The sequence below is a fragment of the Malurus melanocephalus genome, unplaced genomic scaffold (assembly GCF_030028575.1).
Source record: "Malurus melanocephalus ecotype Western Australia unplaced genomic scaffold, MMel_1.1 scaffold_180, whole genome shotgun sequence".
Taxonomy (NCBI): Eukaryota; Metazoa; Chordata; class Aves; order Passeriformes; family Maluridae; genus Malurus; species Malurus melanocephalus.
In genome coordinates this window covers 1,213,727-1,232,843 of record NW_026623412.1, presented here as the reverse complement: position 1 = coordinate 1,232,843, position 19,117 = coordinate 1,213,727, and the positions used below count along the sequence as shown (strand labels likewise).

The 19,117-nt window shown below is 37.6% G+C and overlaps 1 protein-coding gene across 2 annotated transcripts in view; it reads right to left on the bottom strand.

The window, feature by feature from the left end:
• The window catches only part of RAPH1 (Ras association (RalGDS/AF-6) and pleckstrin homology domains 1), an 86,374-nt gene extending 67,313 nt beyond the window's left edge, over positions 1-19,061 (bottom strand). The window contains exon 1 of one of the 2 annotated variants that reach the window (XM_057372863.1): positions 18,720-19,061. The gene's annotated coding sequence lies outside the window, so the exon portion shown is untranslated. The remainder of the gene's footprint in view (positions 1-18,719) is intronic. The other variant, XM_057372864.1, reaches the window with a different exon arrangement.
• Positions 19,062-19,117: the final 56 nt, after the last annotated feature.

Here is a 19,117-nt window from a genome sequence, read left to right as displayed (position 1 = left end):
TACTTTTGTACTTTTTCATTTAATGCTTACAAACACTGGTCAAATATTTCTGCTAACTAAAAACTTTCAAGCACAGGATGTTGCTTGTATCTGTGGCATTGTCTCAGAACTAACCCAAAGGCAACATGTCTGCTTGAAGATATGTATATATAGATAAATGTAATTTTAAAAGAAGTTATGCATATAATAAAAGTGTTGTCGATGTAAGCTAATCACTAGTGTAGTCTCTATGTATTTGTAACATTTAAACATTTGTGCATGAGCAAATGCACAGCTCTGTTAAAAAGCATCCCAGAACTGATGACATAATGGTACAATTGAACACAAATTCCACTAAATAGTACAGCTGGAAGGGGCATACAGTTTAACAGGCCTGCATTTGCAGCACTATTTTCCCAAGTTATCAGGAACAAACAAGACATCCTTCCCTTGGATGTAAATATTCCTTTGCCACATGAAAGGTAGGAAGTGGCATGAAGCCACACCAGGGGAAGTTCAGCTTGAACATCAGGAAAAGGTTCTTCACTGAGAAGGTGRGTGGTTGGGCACTGGAACAGGCTCCCCCCARCGTAGTCACAGCCAGAGTTCAWGGAACATCTGGATGATGCTYTTAAGTCACATCATATGGTTTTGGAAGTCCTGTGAGGGAACAGGGAGCTGGACTCAATGATCCTTACTGGGTTCCTTCCAGCTTGACATAAACTGTGATTCTGTGAATATCTCCTTTGAGTGCAGCTACAACTGTGCAGTTTACTATCAAGTGCATAAGTTAAAGTCACTTCAATTTCTTGTTTTCTGAACCATACATATTAACTAGCTGATAAAGAMTGCCTCTCCTGGCAGTGTAAGAACTATTCTGCAATCCTTCATACAAAATTATTAGGTCACAATACTCGAGTTCTCATTTGTTTTAATGTTTGTATGCGGCTTCATTCAGATGAGTATTCATAMTCAGCTGGCACCACCAGCATCCAGCTGAGCACCTCTGACTGCAGTAAGCAATGACAAACGAGATGAGCAGCTTCTGGCAGAAGCAACAGTGCACCTTCCTCCTACATTTCCTCACAGCCCTCCAGACTACACCATGCACTTTTGAAACCCTTACATGCCAGTAAAACTACATCTGGTTTGGAGGGTTTGCACCTTGTTTTTTTGGGTGGGAGAAGGCAGGGGGGAGAAGGTTAATGCTATACCATTAATGAATGGTATGAAAGGTTAATGCTATACCATTAATGTTATACCATAATATTTTGAAAAAGAGATAAATTCCAATTGTTTCATAAGAATACTGGGATCACTCATAATTCCAGGCAAGGAGTCAGAAGGGTTCACAAAATTCTGTGCAATGACCAGAAAGCAACAGTGACAAACGAAATCTGGAGTAACTCAGAAAAAGTAAAAATTTTTTAAATCTTTTCAACACATTGCCAGAGGCAAGACTGCAAAATTATTTTAAAATATCTTCTGTTACACCTTTACTTGGTGTAAAACGTACTCACAAGAACCCTGCTACTCTGCTGTACATCCCTAAGACCCTAATTCTAAGTTTTTTAAAAGAACTCTAATTGCAACCGCACCCAGTTTTTGTTTTTCAGTGTTTGCAATTATTTTTGTCTTACAGAAAGATGAAGAGGGACCCTTACATTATGTTTTCTGGAAAAGGGAGAATAACTACTTTTCATTGTCCTTGCACAGCATAAACATATCTCTCCAGGACACTTAAGGTTTTCCCAATGCAAATGGTATCTTCGAAATTTTTGGTTTCAAGAGGTGTGCAGACCTCAGTAATCAAACTACACTCTTGGCTGTGGCTAGAGTATCTACTCTGCACAGACAGTTTAAAGCTGCTGAAATCATCATGCCTCTAAAGAGCATCATGAAACATATACTGTATTTGTTACTGTTTTGTTATACAACTGAGAGCCCAAGACACAAATTTTAGAAAACTTCAAGTAAGCAACAGGTTGTCAAGAAAGAAGTGTTCCTGTTTTTTTTTGCCATCACATCTTAATATCAGATGCCATCAAGGCTGAGTCTCTCCTSAACTCAACGGGAAAATGGAAAGTTTGCAAGAAGTCTAAATAATGACTTTTCTTAACAAACCAGATATTTTAATCCCTTCATATTTCCTTGACAGAAATGTAATGATACCACCAAGATACTGTTTAGACAACAAAAACAAAACATAACACCTTTTACAGATGTTGATACAAGACAACTAAAAAACTCAAAACTTTTGTAGATGTATTAACACTATTCCAGTTTTTTTCTATAGAACATAAAAATTAATGTCTTCATAACAAAACAAACAGATACAATTTCAAGCACTAAAATTAAGTTAGAAAASCAGGGCCTTAAAAATTAGTTTAATACCATATCGCATACTGAGTTTGCATCATGCTCCAAGACCCATGCCCTTCCTAAGGCAAATACAACCTCAGTTTACAATATTGATGCAGCCAGGCTCAGTTCCTTTCCAAAATACTTAAGCCTKTGTCCACACAGCTGATCACCAGTGCTGTCATTTCCTTCAGTGTAATKTGGAAGGCAGCAGGAAACGTGGCTCACAACAAATGCAGGAATACCAGACATATACAAACAAAACAGAACCTACCGTCCACTCTGAGCCTATTTTTGAAATCTGACAAAATCTGCAACTTAACCACAGTGAACACCTCCAGGATTAAGGGTATTCTGGTCATGAATTCTCACAGCTGAAGATTTTTCTGCTCTATAAAACCAGGACAAACTCTTTATTCTAGACATACATTCTTTTGGCAGGACTACAGGAGGAGTTATATCTAGCTCAGAAAATTAGGTCACCCATTTCATAAGCAAATATAAACTACATGTTAAAGTCTGTAAGCATTTCATAGATACTCTCCCTCAACTGAAATTTGGAAGAGACTAATCACAAATTCTGCATACAGCTAGAATAATTATAAATGCAGGAGGAAGGAAGTTCATATTTACAACCTTAGTCAAACAAAAAAAACATTATATCATCTTAGCAGCTGTGTAAGAATTTGGCAAGCCTCTGAGTAAAGTTTTTTTTTTCTGAACATCCCAAAAGAACAATTATTTTTGTTTCCTGGAACATTTCTTCTTTGGTATAAAGACGTCTCTAAGGATTGAGCCAGATGAATAAACTACAGAATACAATACTGAAAGTGGAATGTGTACCACAATGTGTACCACTATTTTTACTGCTAAAGCAGCTGAATTGACCACACTGTATAAGGAATGTAATTTGTGACTCTAGAAATGCTAATTATTTGGACCACATTCACGTCTTCATAAAGACAAGGGTTGGCAAGWAAGAACTTATCTGGCTTTAATTTGCTGTAGCCAAAATGAGGCACAAAGCAGCAAAAGTAGCTATTTAAGATGTAGGTGACAGTGATCATTTTAAAAGCTACATGACAATGAATCCCTTGATTCAGTACCACCTCAATATTTAAAATGAAAATAATTTCCTAGTTGTATTTGTCTACTGCATTATGAAAAAGTTTATGCAAATGCAGAAATTTGTAGCACATTCCATTGGCCTACAGTCTCATTTCCTTGGATTGCTAACAGTGCAGTGTGAAGAGGCTGGAGGATTTTTAGAGTTTCTTTTTTTGTAGAAAAGATTTTTACACTTGAATCTTAGATCTTTATCTCAAGCCGAATCAAAGCAGTAGCACCATGAAAGGATTTACAATGAGTTTAAAAAAAAAGAAGAATTATTTAATGGCTTTTATAATTTTTCTATCTTCCTTCAGACTTTAAATGCCCATTCAGGTCTAAGTCTTGCTGGCACCTTCTTCCTTTTACCCTTCCAAAGAATTTATAAAGTTTCGTTGATAGGAGCTACAGCCTAGCATACTCTAGAAGGCCAGCTTGTAACAAATCAGAACAGGTTTAAAAGCCAAAAAAGAAAATCAAAAATTATTTTTGTAGTTATAAATTTCATTCCACAGTGAGTTTTCCCTCAAGCACATTCTCCCTTGAACCCAACACATCTCTAATTAAGCACATTCTCCCTTGAACCCAACACATCTCTGCAGTAAAGGTAGCTTGTAACTACTGAAAAGTATAGCTGAATTCCTTGTGTATATTTATTTATTATTAACTTATGCCAGGATCCAGGTCCAGACTGTAAAGGAGCATTGCATTTGATAGTGCCACACATCTGTTTTCATCAGCAGGAGGGGAACACTGGAATGAAACAAAACTGCTTCTTCAGAGGTCCTGAAATCTGTATAGGTGATGGACTTCATCCATCTTCACCCTTCAGAATTGGAGATGTTACTCCATCACAAAAATGAGGTTTTACAGCTCTTCWTATTAAATCACGACCTTCTTCTTCCTTTTCCTCCTCAAGAAGCGTGTTAAAACATATTCACCCAGGTCAGAGCATCTCGTCTTGTYCATTTACATCACAACAAGCTAACTAACTCTAGAACATGCAAGAGGGATGAGTAGAGAACATGGTCTGGTAGCCAGAAATGAAGCTCTTCTACCATAYATCCCATTACATTAATCTCCCCTCTCCTTCTACTTAGTAGTAGAAAGAGAATTAACACTAACCAAACATTTTAGTTCCTGACTGCAAAAACAAAAAAGTAACTTTTTAAAAGCTGGAAAATTAGGACAAGGTAGAACAGCTCTTCAACGGGTATGACACATCAGTAGAGCCAACAAACAATGAAATCTAATTTTAAAAGGTAGTCTAACTTCAGCAATACACGATCAGTGCTTTCTGATTCTAGTATCCAAGAACACTTTCATTAATGTTTTTCAGGAAGAATTCCAGTAATGTGACAGGGATGGTGCCACATTAGACTTCAAATGTAAATGTTTAATGAGAAAAATGTTTTTTCATACCACAGCCTGATAAAAGACAAGTTGGTTGTTTCTGTCATAAGTGAGGGAAGTTACATTCGAGCCTTTAAAATAAAGTAACAGAGAACCATAACAGAGTCCACCCAGAAATAACACTTGAATTTTCATAGCGCATAGGTGTATTAGGAAAAAAGAGACTGAATTATGTTGTGACTCAGTGGCTGAAGAGATTTGATATGTCAAAGCAACAGCTCACATGATCACAGGCCATTTTATAAAAACAGGAACATCAACCACCATGTGATTTAGGTATTTAGGCTGAACAATCCTTGAGTGCATGTAGTCTCTATATACTTTTGTATAGAATGGAAGATCGAGAAGTAATTGCCAAATTGATTTTGCAGGTAAAAATCAGACTTAAAATCAGATCAAGAACAACCCAAACATTTAATAAAGTAGAAAGGAAAAAGGTTTTTTTTAAGAACAAAACCCTATGCTTTCTGACACTACTATGCCAAGTATTTCAGATGCTGTATCCAAAATAACCTCAGGGCACAAATAAAGAAAACAACCAAACAAAAATAGTTAACAATGTTATGAATAACACAGAAATCATCCAGAAATTCAGTTTCACAGGACATGCTATATAAAAATGAGATGAAAGAGGAAGAAAGAAATCAAGATTAGTCTGTTTGGGACTGGTCAACATTACACACATACAGAAGACAGTAAATACCATTTAAATAATAATTTTACAAGTGAAAGACTGGAAGGAAAACCTCAACAGCTTTGTCTTAAAAAAGTCAAGAGATCACAAACAAACACCAAAAAACCTCCAACCATGAGACTGTCCATGCCTTCACAAGTAAAGTAAAGCAAATGAGGTAAGTCCACTTTAAGCAGGAAAGAGAAAAACATGCCCAAAATCAGYGGAAGAAAACTGGGAATGATTTCCACACACTGCTGTTGTTGCAGTGCTAAACACTGCTGATCACATGGACCAAGAATATTCCTAGTACTCACTGCTATCATTTCCTATCTGCAAACGTATTAAAAGGTTCAGAAAGTCAGAAAGGAAAAAACGCTTCTATTTGTACCGACCTTTTTATTTGTACCAATATACGTTTTGCATACTTGCTCATAAACAGCGCTAGCAAAGAGGCACATAGTATCACCAATGTATTCCTTTACTAGACTCCTTAGCTACTTAAGTCCCAATAATATYGTTAAGATATAGTTAGATTTTAGAGTTGGCTCTGGATTTTTTTATTAAACTACTTWTACACAAGGTAGGTTTCATCATGCTGATGAAGCTGAAACAACTTCTGTTTTCATACAGCTGGATTTCACACTCAGCTGAAAATGTTATTTTGCATTTAACAGAAATCCTGCATCACACTTCGAAGTATAATACATGTAAATAGAATAAATAAGGAAGTAATTACCTGGGCAGTTTTCCCACAATGATGAAGGAAGTCTTAAAAACAATTCTGTTCTACTGAACTTAGAGAAAGCCAAAGATATGGATTATGTTGTTTTGCTGTCCTTTTATTGTTCAACAGTACTCTGGAAACTTAACCTCACATTCTGATACTGTCTTTATATATAGTAATGTAGCAAAAGTCTGACATAACTGTAACCAGTGAAAAGTTAGCAAAATAATCACTCTTTGAAAATCTGGTCATGAACATACACATGGAAATTTTAGTCAAGAAATGAGCCAGAACTCATTATTTAATGGCCAGTAGCTAGAACAATCAGCAGGGAATGACTCAACAATGAGGTCCTAGCATGCTATAAGTAGCATTTGCTCTGTCAGAGCTGTGGACCTTCAGGCGTTCTAAGGGAAGTGGCTGGCTCTGGTCCCATGGCAAAACCACTGAGAATGCCTACCAGGAATCCGTGCCTGGCTGTTAGCATTGTTTTGAAGGCACTGTCTCCTTCTGTGCAACCACTTAYGAGCTCTGGAAATGAAACTGCTCAATCACAAGTCAGAGTGTGCCCCCACAACATCATTCAAGAAGCAACACCTGTAAAAACCAAATGGGTGGTATCTTAAGACCTTGTTCCTGGTCTCAACCTGTCTTCTGATGTCACCACCTTCTTTCAGAAGAAATAATTGAAAGAGCAATACATTTGTGGAATTATTCACAGGCTTTCTGCTAAGTAGTAAGGTCAATTCTAACAGCACCTCTTTCCAGCTCTATTATTCCTAACAGTTGAAAACTGTATTTTAAAAAATTCASTCAGGTCACAGAAACTAGGTTATCATCCTCTTTTACAATTCCTCTGCATCATCTAAGAACTCATCCCAGCTGAGCAGAATATGCACAAAGCACAGGACTAGCATTGTTAATAAATACTATCCAACCTCCTACCATGTGCACCGAGAGATGGGGAGCACCAAAACCAATACCCTGCCCAGTTTTCAGTGGACAGAATATCTCCTGTGGGACAGTTACAGCCAACATCAAAGAGTATGCATACAAACATAAACCCAAGTACAGTAAGGAACTGAGCACGGAAAAAACTATTTTTTTACCTATACAGTTTCAAATCAAGAATCATTTCAGAAGCAAACATTCCAAGAGCAATTCCCAAGAGGAAAAGAGAGCTGCACATACAACTTTAAAAACTACTCATTGTCTGTAACTTAAGAACTGGAACAATGTATGAAGAAAAAAAAAGATGAATGTAACATGAGAGCAGAAAAAGTGTGTTCAAAGATGACAAGGACAGCATTTAATCCATGATATGCTTCCTCTGTGGCAGAACCTAACTTCCTCTTTTAAAGTAATGTCCTTTTCCTCAAGACACTATAAAAGCTCAGCAATGCAGAGATGGCACAAATCAATGTTTTACAGAATGCAAAGTCATGGATATTATTTTAGTGCTTATTTTGATCATCTTTGAAAAGTAAGAGATCAGAGTTAGTTACAAATACACTTTCTAAACATGATCTATAGAATACACTGGCAGTACAGTAGCAATAAAAATATGAAAACTACATAGTTATCTATCTATCTATCTATATGCCATGAAATACTGGGCTACTGCATGCACATCTAATGACAGAAGGATAACCATTATTTACTATGGTTGAAACACAAGCTCCAAACCATACATTCAAACAAGCTCCACGTAACTACACAGATGATTTTTGATGCACACAGAACCAGACTGCTGCTATCCTCCCCAATGAAATGCTACTCATCACATTATCAATGCAAGCAGAACTTCAGAAATATTAAACTAAGAGCATCCTGTACTAGACCTTCAATTACCTCAGAGTTGTGTTCTTCAGTTTAATAGATGACGTCACAGCTGTCCACAATAAGTCATGTCAGGCAAAATTTTAGGTTTTCCTTTCAAAGAGTGAACTAACAATGTAATATTTTAACTAATTAACTAACTCTCTATGTATTCCAAATTCTACCAAACAATGGCTATCACTATACTCCAAAAGGTTTGATATTTCCCCGTGAGTGTCTTGGAATAAACAGACACAATAAAACACAATAATTTATTATGCATAGTTTATACACAGTATCCAGATACAAAATATTTAGCCATATTGCAAAAACAAAGAAGCCCTACTTTTGAATATATGTTAGTTCAACATTCTTGTCAATAATACTGTCTGAATCATGGTAAAATACCAACAGTTAAATGCAATCCAGCAGAAGTAATTTTAAGAATGAAGCAGCAGCTGCAAAATCTATCAGTAGGCTATGCCTTCTCAACTKATGGGCACATAGTCATATAGTGAAGGCATGCGCAGTTGTAAACCCAAATATTTAAATCCAAACTGCAAGGCAAAAAGAATGCAGACAAAATAAGGCCAGCTGCAAATTTTAACACTTTTGYAAGAGAACAACTGATCCTTTATCTTACTTTTCAACTCACTCTAAAATAGAAAAAAAAAAGATTTAGGCAGCTCAATATCTTGTATCATGTTTCATCAGAACACGTGTACAGAAATGTTGTTCTCAAAGGCTCACAGCCTGTCAAGCGTTGTATTAAAGAGCATGTTGGATTAACCTTATCTCAGAAAGCTAATAATGAGCATAAATTCTGGTGTCCTGGTTTCAGGTAACATACATTCTAAACAAAAGGACAACAGCGTACGTTCAAGACTAGAAAAAAAATTCAGGTGAAATTCAAGCTCACAAGGGGTTACATTAACCTGCAAAAATTAAAACACTAGATGAAGTCTTATGAAGACATTGCTTTAAAGCACATTTTCCTGCTTTGCAAATACAGTCCTATTTTTATTACTTGTTAATGCATCTTTTACACTAAAGTATAAAAAGACATGAGGTTGGCTCATGGTCACATTATACATGACATTTGCCATGCTCAAAATTAGAAAGTATACACTTCACAAGTATTAGTGGAAAACATTAATAATCAGATGTASTAAATAATGAGAAATAAATTATTTCTCGTTTAAAAGTGAAATATAATACCATAACTTGTCTTATGCACTGCACTCAGATCACTCTTTAGGCCATAAAGCAAACAACAGCAGGTTCAATTCAAAGTCTTTCCATGACAAGGATAGCAAGGCAGCATGTACATTAAATCAAAGTAATTTGTATCAAGTGAATGTTTTATTCCTATGCTATGTGTATTTTTAATTTAAAGGCCACACAAAGTTAACATACTTTTAAATGATCTAGAAGAAGATTGGACACATAAAATTATTCCCTAAGCTTTTAGGCCTCATACTCTATCCAAGCTAACTTCCCACATGACACCTGTAAGTATATTAACTACCTGATCCTTCAGGAGAATGAAGATTGACACCTCTTTGCAAAAAGAGATGCACYCAAGAGATTGCAGTTCAAAAATGAAACACCACTGACGTTGAAAGTGCATAGTCTGAAAACAATTTGTTTATTCTGTGCTGGACTTTCAACCCCATCCTGCATGACAGTCATTCTAGAAATATTCCAATCCAGTTGATAAAAGATAATTAAAGACTCATTATAAGGTAGCAACAACTAATCCCAAGGGGGTTTTGTTTTGAGAACCTTCAAATTTTTTGCACACTTTGAGCTGAATAAACAGTTATCAAAACAGAAAGTTTCATTCAAGCTAATTACAAGGACAGTACTTTTGGGGGGGTTTGCTTYATCTTTTATTTTTAACTAGAACATCTGATTTTCATTAACTGGAATAGGAAGCACAAAAGGTTAAGCTGTATGCTGCAGTATCAATTGGACAGGAGTGAACACAGAGCATTCTTCGTAAAGACGCTGTATGTTTCATTTTAAGAACTGTGATGTGGATATGTGGTTCCTCTTGAAAATTTCACTCATWTCCCTACTGTTTCCATTTTCAGTTCTGCAAACTGCCACAAAGAAAGAAGCACTCATACTCTTCTACGGGTCCCTCTTCCTTCCAAATAATTGCTGAGAATGAGACTTCTCAYTTTYGCTGTGCTTCTTAGAAAGTATCTCRRAGGTCTCTAATTCAGAACAAGTGAACGTTTCTTCATGAAAATAAATTCTTTCCTTCTGCCCTGGGCAGGAATTTATTGCTGGCACTCAATCAGACAAAYAGCCTTTCAGTTCCACAGAACTGATCATAAGATATCACTAAGTTACTTATTAATAGACACAACAGAGTAGAGGTGAAAGAAAAAGTAACCTTCTCTTATCCAGCTTCAAATAGAACTGTTCTCCTGATCTGTGACATACTAAGRGACAGATAAAGCTTAATAGTGACTGAAAATTACTGACTTCCTTYCTCCACCCCAAAATAAAATGCCACTGTTGAACAGACATAAGAACCCTCAGACACAACTACTGTTAACTAAACTCCAGAGTACTAGAAATGTGCATTGATGCACACAACTTGCAAGACACTTTTCCGGGAACAATGTGCAGTCACCCATGCTTCTGTCAAAGCCACTCAGAACCACTCGTTCAAGTAAAAGGTTGTTCTCTTGAATCATGCATTAAAAATCTAAGTGACAACTTCCTTGAAGAAGAGAGGTCTGTATGGCATTTTTAATTAAAGGCTCAGAACCACCTAATGAGTTTTTCATTATGGGGATTTTTTAAAAAATGCTCTATAAACCACATCTGTGCTAAGTCTTTAATCACCTGTGCAGAACAGTGATTACTGACACCTTGGAAGTCCAAACTTGCATTGGTGTATTAAAACAGATTCTAACAATGATCAACTCAATGTTAAGTGTGCAACAAGATCACAGTGATTCTTCTAGCAAGGAGAAGAGCAAGAAGCAAAAATTCTAAGGTAAGGACAAGTAAGTGTTTAGCATGTTTGCTTGGGGGTTTTGTGCTTGCTTTTCTTACATCTAGACTCCAGGGACCTGTTTACAGATKAAATCAACTAAGGCATGGTTTAGTGGTGGCCTTGGCAGTGCTAGGTTAATGGCTGGACTTGATCTTAAAGCTCTTTTCCAACCTAAACGATTCTATGATTCTATATATAAAGACAGCTTGGAATGCTTGGCTTCTGGCATAGAATCAAAAATCCTATGCAAGATGTCTCATCAATATAGAGGCACGAACCAGACAAGTCAGGATGAAATCAAGAACCATACAAGAGCAAGAAACTACTTAAGAGCAGCCAACAGTGCAATACCAAAGAATGAGGCTTTAAATCCAGACACAATCCATAAGTATTGTACCTCCCACAGAAAAATTGTGAGAAATCTCCCTGGGCAATGAACACTGTCCTTGCTGCTGCGGGAAGCTAGAGTAGATACTGTATTAATTTACATAGGGTGTCTTGTTCTTGTAGACAGAGTCTCAGAGTTAACACAAACTTAAGAACTTTAGATCTTATCTTCATGTACTCCCTGGCAACAATATGAGAAAACCTGAGGGAACACTGTCATAGTCATAATGAAATGGTTTCAAATTAATTAGAGTATGTCTCTTCTTACCTAACTCAATACTTKTTCTAAATCATAAAAGAGTAACAAGCAATGAGCTCAGACACAAAGTAGGAAGAAATCCTATGGGATTAAAATTAAGGCAATTAGTATGCAAGCACAGTATTTCTGCAAAGCTAATAAGATTCCCATGCCAATTTCACCTCTGGAAGGTCATCTTTAGGCTGCAAAAACCAGTCTTGTTCCTGAAATGCTTGAAAGCATGCTGAAAATTTACTGTTTTCAATACTGAGCTAGAACCCATTTCAGTTTTGTAAAGTAACTTGTTCTAAATAAGTATAGATAACATTAGTCATCTAGATATGAAAATGAAATTATTTACAAAACCACGCGGCAAAGTATTTTCTACAACAGATTCTCAAAGTCTAGACTGATGCCTTTTAATACTCATAAGATGCAAACAGCAGCCTGGAAGGGRATTTGTCATTTTGTAAAATGCCTTTAGATCCCAGCAATAAAAACAACCATGAATTCTGCAAAACAATATATAATCATGATCTAGGAAGATGCATAGAAGGATGTAGCTTCTCTTTTTCTTTCAGCAGCTACCAACACGTCACCCCATCAATGCTGTCAATTTGGCATGCTCTGGATTATGGAGTTAACTGGATTACAGAATTTACATGGAATTAATCATGCCCGCCTCTGTTTTTTTTTTTTTTTTAAGAGTATTTTTAATGCACAATAGTTTAGTGATCTCTAAAGCTACCTAAGGATAATTCTGCCAGAAAAAGCGTAAGGAGGAAAAAAGTGGTCTCTAGTCTCCACCACTTSTCTTGTGCTCTTAGTAATACCATCTCATTATGGGACCTACAAGGAAAAGAAAAACCCACTGAGTAGAACATACTATTCTTGAGATTGGGTCAGCACTGTCAGAGATGCAAGCAGGAAYTATTCCAGGCTTAGAAAATGCATCTGTACAGAGATTAATGACTGGAATAAGTACATAAACAACACATGAGGAACTTTACTTCTTGCAAAGAACCTGTGTACTTGTCTTGCTAATGTTATCCTCTATAGCAACTCAAAGTCTATCAGTGRCATCACATCTTTTCACTACTGGTGTATCACAAGGATCAATTCAGCAACTTCACAGATAAACATAAGAGTACCACTACAAATATATAAGCCCTCTGACAGAGAGAAAACTCYGTCAAACATAGTTTCAACATGTTATTAACAGTTGAATCAACAGTTATTAAACCAAACAAATCTGCATTTTAGAAAGAGTATTTCAGCATAATAATTGATGGAACTATTTAAAAGAAATCCATAGACGTCAAAAAAGCACTAGGGTTTTTTTTCATCACTGATTGAAACAATACAGTTGGGCAAAATTGTCTTAGCATAACCTCTATGTTCCAAGAAGAATAAAATCACATATACACAAAAAACCTCACATTATGAATTCTATGTTGTAAAGTTAGCATTTTTCACATTATGTAGTAACTTGCTCAACATTTAATGCTGCAYTTAACTCAGCAGGCAATTTTATTACATATACTGAAGGGATTTAACTGCACAGTTGATATCAGAGTAAGAATTCAGCCATTTGCGATGAAACTATTTTATCATCAGTGCTTGATACATACTCATTATTTGCACTTCTAACCCTATKCAATGATACAGCCTTTAAAAATTCAATTTTACAAGCAGACAATGAAAATTTGCCAATTACAATTTCAGTAAGGTTAGCAATTAAGTCTTTTAGACACTTCTGAAAACATTTTTCCTTTTACCATGACCAACTGGATTTCAGAAAATGAAGCATAATTTTGTACAGAGTAATAATCCCTGATGAGTTTACAGTACTTCCTCAAAGAACTCACAGAATTATGCACAAGTCACTRATACACTACTGTACATTAGCAGAAGCAGAAACTACTTGATCAACAACTGTTTTAGTYTGGGGGAGCAATTTTACTGGAAATCTATAACCAAGTTCAAGCATTAAGATGATGATCACATAGAATAAACTCTCTTTCTTGTGCTACAGATGGCTGTTTTTAAGGCAGAATTTGCATCAAGATGAAATCCACCATGTATCTCGCAACAAGCTCTACTTGGGAGCTTTTCTTTGGGGAGCAAATTGTTTCTTCCTACTGGAAGWGCTAGGAAGGCAACAAAGTAACTATACGAAGTAACTTTATTGCAYATCTCAAAAGTGGGCATAGCACAGTTCCACTTTTTAAAAATTTACTTTAACGGACTTTTAAGGACAAAAAGACACCAGGAATATTATAGGTCCTACCTACACAGCAAAACTGCTAAGTCTTTGTGAAAAGGGAAGGGCAATGAGACAATCACAGCACTGCCAACAGCAAAGGACCCATGCCAGYAGTAGGCAGTGGACTTTAGCTCTCACTATCATATGAACAGAAGATTCTGCTGGCCCCCAGCACCTGCTCCCAAAGCTTTCTGAAGGGTGAAGTTATCAGAGAGGTTGAAAAATGCCAATGAGCTTCCCTCCAGCCTCTTTCTGTGTGTTTTAGACAGCATATTCTTCCACTCCAGATCTCTACATTTGTGAAAAAGTATCAGGTTCTATATTTAATTTCTCCAAGACTTTTTTTAGATGAAAGTGAAATACTGACACAAGTAATAAAACTTAGCAGCCACAAAACTGGAAAATGATGTCACCTCTTGCTCCTGTTTCTTTCTAATCTCAATCTATTAGAAATCAGCTATTCTTTTGCAGTGAACAGTAGGAACAGTAAGGTGTTTGTATATGAACACGACTCAGCATTCTAAACCTTCTGTTGACACGAGTACCGATATCCTCACACCATAYATGACCATTTCAGCAGATGTCAAATACAATAATTAGAATGATACAATTGTTACTATCACAATAAGGGATGATAATTCAGATAATTTTCACAGATGAGAATAATCCATAATCATTTTACCATTTGCAATAAGCATCAGTGCATTTTTATAAGCAACATGAGCTCTTGAACACTAAAATATTTACTTAAATAAATATAACAGTTATACTACTGTGGATAGTAGTTACCTCACCAACTCACTATACTGTATTTTTTACAAGAACTGCYACCTTACACACAGCTCTCTTGAAAAGACCAGAGGCAATGAAGATTTAAACACCTTTTTGATAATATTTGTTTAAGTTATTCTGATGCATTTTTGAGACTAGAAATTCAGTAACGGGTAAAAATACGTTCAGTGACTAGCTATTTTTATATAATCCCTGAAATTCCTTCCCTACGCCCCTAAAATCCAACTAAATCATTATGCTATTAAGATGGCAAAAAATATTTTCCTAATATTTACATCAGGCCAATTTCACTTTTTCATGTACGTCATCTTCCTCCACACAATTCCTGACAAGTACAGTGATAGCTCACAGAAGATATTTTAAGAGCTCTTCACTAAGAGCTGTATTTTAAAAAACAAGTTCAAGAAACAATCTATTTAACAACTTACATGAAACACTTCTGCTAAAGCTGGATATAGCAAATAATTAAAACTCCTACTTGGAACAAAACAGAGAAGTGACTTTAATTCATTGAAACATCAGAAAATATCAGTCAATATATCTGGATCAAGTTGCATTAAAATATCTTGCAGATACTTCTCTTAGTCTTTATAAGATTTTCCTATATTGATGATTATAACCAATCTTTACCATTAATGAATTAYAGTTCTCACAGGGACTGATACATTTAGGTGGACAGTTATTACTTATTTCTAGTATTAACATCTAAAAAATGAATGAACATTTTCAATAAACACTTTTTTAAAGCACTGATAATACTTGTAGATTGACAAGAAGAAATTTAAATCCCTTGCTGATCTGAAGAACAACTACAGCAGGCAATTATAGCTCAAGTTTCTTTACTGGCATTCCCTTATAGACACTTCTAAAGGTAGAAAACATTCCATGTGTGTACTCACTCAAAATCTGTGACTTCCAATTATCAAAGATATTTTTTTAATTCATAATAGGACTTATTTAACATGCCAACTTTAGGTTTCTTAAACAAAATTAACACCCAACATAGAAAGGGGTASACTTGACTACTCAGCAGTCTGCTGTCATTTCAATGTATTACTGAACCTTAGCAATAAAACAGATCTGGACTGCACCTTTTTATAAGGCTTGTTTATCTGACATTGCCTGATTCAGCTGTCTGTCAACACATTTTCTTCCAGCAATTGAAGAGAAAGGGAGTGAAACATGACCAAATGGCGTATTGCTGGGGCCAGAAACAGAAACTGGACATTTCTGGCTTAGATAAGCATATGTAACAAGTTCTAGATTTAATCAGTAGGGTCCTAAGCATGAACAGATTGTTAATGGGAAGCTGTGAAGCATATTATTTCAGTTCTGCTTGAAAATTCCATGATAAAAACTAYAGTTTAATGTAACAGAAAAGGCAAAGGGCTATTATTCTGCAACATTTGGCTTCATTTGTAACACAAGAGATTTGGATCTTTCTTAAATTAAGAAGGTGATCTAAATGATTTAATCGGTGGGATCTTCAGCACTGTTCTTCCTAGTATTTGCCTAACTGGCTTAGTCACTGAGATTTAACTCTGTCCCACTTTGATAGGTTTTACTTCCCCYTCCAGTGGCTGAAAAACATTTGAATGAGGAAGGCAAGTTGTATGACTAGTAAAGATGAGACTAACACAAGATGAAGATCTTCAACTTGAAGCACCAAGAATTAAGTATTTCTAGCTAGAAAAGCCAGGTGCTTGTGTTAAAAATCTTAATGCTGAAGGGATGAAGGACTAAATTCAAATAACGAAGGGATGGTTACAAAAGACCTGGGGTAAACAAGTCAATASCCGTATATTATGACAGTAAGAAGAGACATCATTTCAAAAAATAAAGCTTTTTTAAAATCAGTCACAGTGAACCATTAGCTAGCAAAGGTACCACGGCAATTTCATACACTGTAAACCAACAGGTGTTCTCTGTACCAGGGCTTACTTTATTAAGAAAGGAACAGGCTGAAACACATARGAAGCTGAAAACTTTGTATGTCAATACACTACTCCACTGTAAAAAAAAACTAYTTTAAATTCAAAACCTGAAGGCAGTGGTCTCAAGATAGGAAGGCAGATTGAAGATCATATAAAATTTGTCAGTGTTCTCTTTCACATTATTTTTTATACTCTTTCAAGAGATTAACAGCTGGTACACTACTAGCTGCTTTTCTGATCTGTGCTTTATCTCTTAGTAATATTTTTCTCACTGTCAGCACATGCTGAGTCAGAGAAGCAGTGGTAGAAGGATGCTTCATTGCATGTCACCTGAGTATAAAAATGAAGCCATTTTGAGGAAATATCTATCKGAAAACGAAATTGTTGGAGGATGATATATGAAATCCTTAGTTCCAATTACCTTTCTGTTATATGAAAACAAAAAGCTTCTGCAACATGGATTTCTGTACAGTAATTTGAGTATTGCCCAGTGATATGAAAAACCACAWACTAACTCAGATGCAGAAAACCAGTTCTGTATTCCACTATCCACCACACCCACTCAGGAATTATATCAGTGTATTAAATTTGGATATGTCCAGATCTTTATATAATTTATGCAGAAAGTATTCCMTAGTTTATGACCTCTACTTATGTTCTTCAAGATGATTTATCAAGTAATTTTCCCGTTCCTTTATTTTAACAAGAAACTTCTCAGCAGAGAAAAGCTGATTAAAGACAATAAAACTGGAATACTGTTTTAGACATATTGTTTCAATAAACAACTATAATTCATTCATCGATTAATTCTTCTGCTCTAAGGTGTTTAACAAGCTAACGTATGGACGCCTGGAGGGCATTAGGGGGAACAGACAAAAAGAGGCAATTTGTTCAAAAGGGAGTTGGTGTGATTCTCCATTCTCAAGACACATTCATCCATCACATGAATGGTAACAAAAAGATACTAGCCATATGAAATAGTTTACTTTTGCTGAATGGAGTGCACCTGTAATCCACCAGTAAAAAATAAATTGTACTACAGATACTGCTGTTCTAAACAGCAGTATCTAGACACCCCTTCTAAACACCTACAGCCCAATAAAAATATAAAATATTAGTAAAAATTATAAAATGTAGAGTGCCCAAACACACATGTGATTATTTTCTGCCCCACAAGATAACAAATCCAAAAGAAATAAAATCTTTCAAAAKGAACAGGTAAGTCACTGGCTTCTTAAGACAACCAGCATTAATGCAGGAGAAAAATAAGTATAGCCATATGAATTTTACAAGGTCATGTGACACTTGTGTATACAGACACTCCTCCTWTCCCTCCCACCATCAATGATTTTCCCCATGCAGAAAAATTAATACACCACTCTCCTAGTTTCATGAAAACCAGTGGAGACATCAAGCTTGCTTGGGAGTCTCTTTGCAAACCAGCCTGCCTTCAGTAAGTCGTATGGCTGAAAAGCTTAGAAGATTTCAGGTTTGGAGGTCTGGTGCTTGGTTTTTAACCCATCTTTCTTTCTCGCACCAGGAACGAGGGTTTGCGCGTTTTGTTCCGCGGGTGGAAGCGCGCCTCGGCGATGCCTGCGCCGGGGACCCGACTGCCWGCGGCTGCACAGGGTGGAGACTCACCCAAGCTGACATTGTCTGCATACCACACACTACATCCCTCGCGCATCCCCCGCTGACTCCCCAGCCTCTTCCGAGGCATGCCTCACTCGGGGAAAACCCGGGGGGCACACACATACAAGTGTCACCAGCACAGCAGAGYCTCTCTGGAAGACAACACCCGATGGTGTGTGGGGCGTGGAGGGGAGCWGGGCACAAGCGCCAGCCGGTAAATGGGCGCCCCTCCCGCACTCCTTCGCTCCGGTGCTCCCGCCCAGCCCCGGCGGTGCCTCGGGGGCCGAGGGGACGCGGCAGGAAACGCCGCCCGCCGGCTCTGGCGCCACCGCCGACCCCRAGAAAAGAGCGACACGAAGGCGGCTCCGCCACTCACCTCGCCCTGGCTCCGGGGGAGTCCCGGCGGGCAGCGGCGACGCCCCACAGAACAGAGGGGCGAGGTGCCGGGTTTGCTCCCGCTCGCTGCCTGCGGCGGCACCCGAGTCCGCTCCGCCCGCAGACCCCCTCGGCGGCTGCTGCTTCTCCTGCTGCTGCTCCTGCCGCCACTAATGGTGGCCGCTGATACCGGTTCCTTTCGCCGCTCCCTTTCTTTCCCGTTCCGTGTTTCCGCCGAGCGAGGAACCGCCTACGCCCGGCGGCCGAGGCGCGCCCCTGCCCGCCAGCGGAGACGCCACTCCCCACACGCCGCTGCCGCCCCAGCGCCGCCGCCGCCGCTCCGGGCTCCTCCCGCCGCTCACTTCCGGCGCGCGGGCCGCGCCTCGCCCCGCCCTGCCG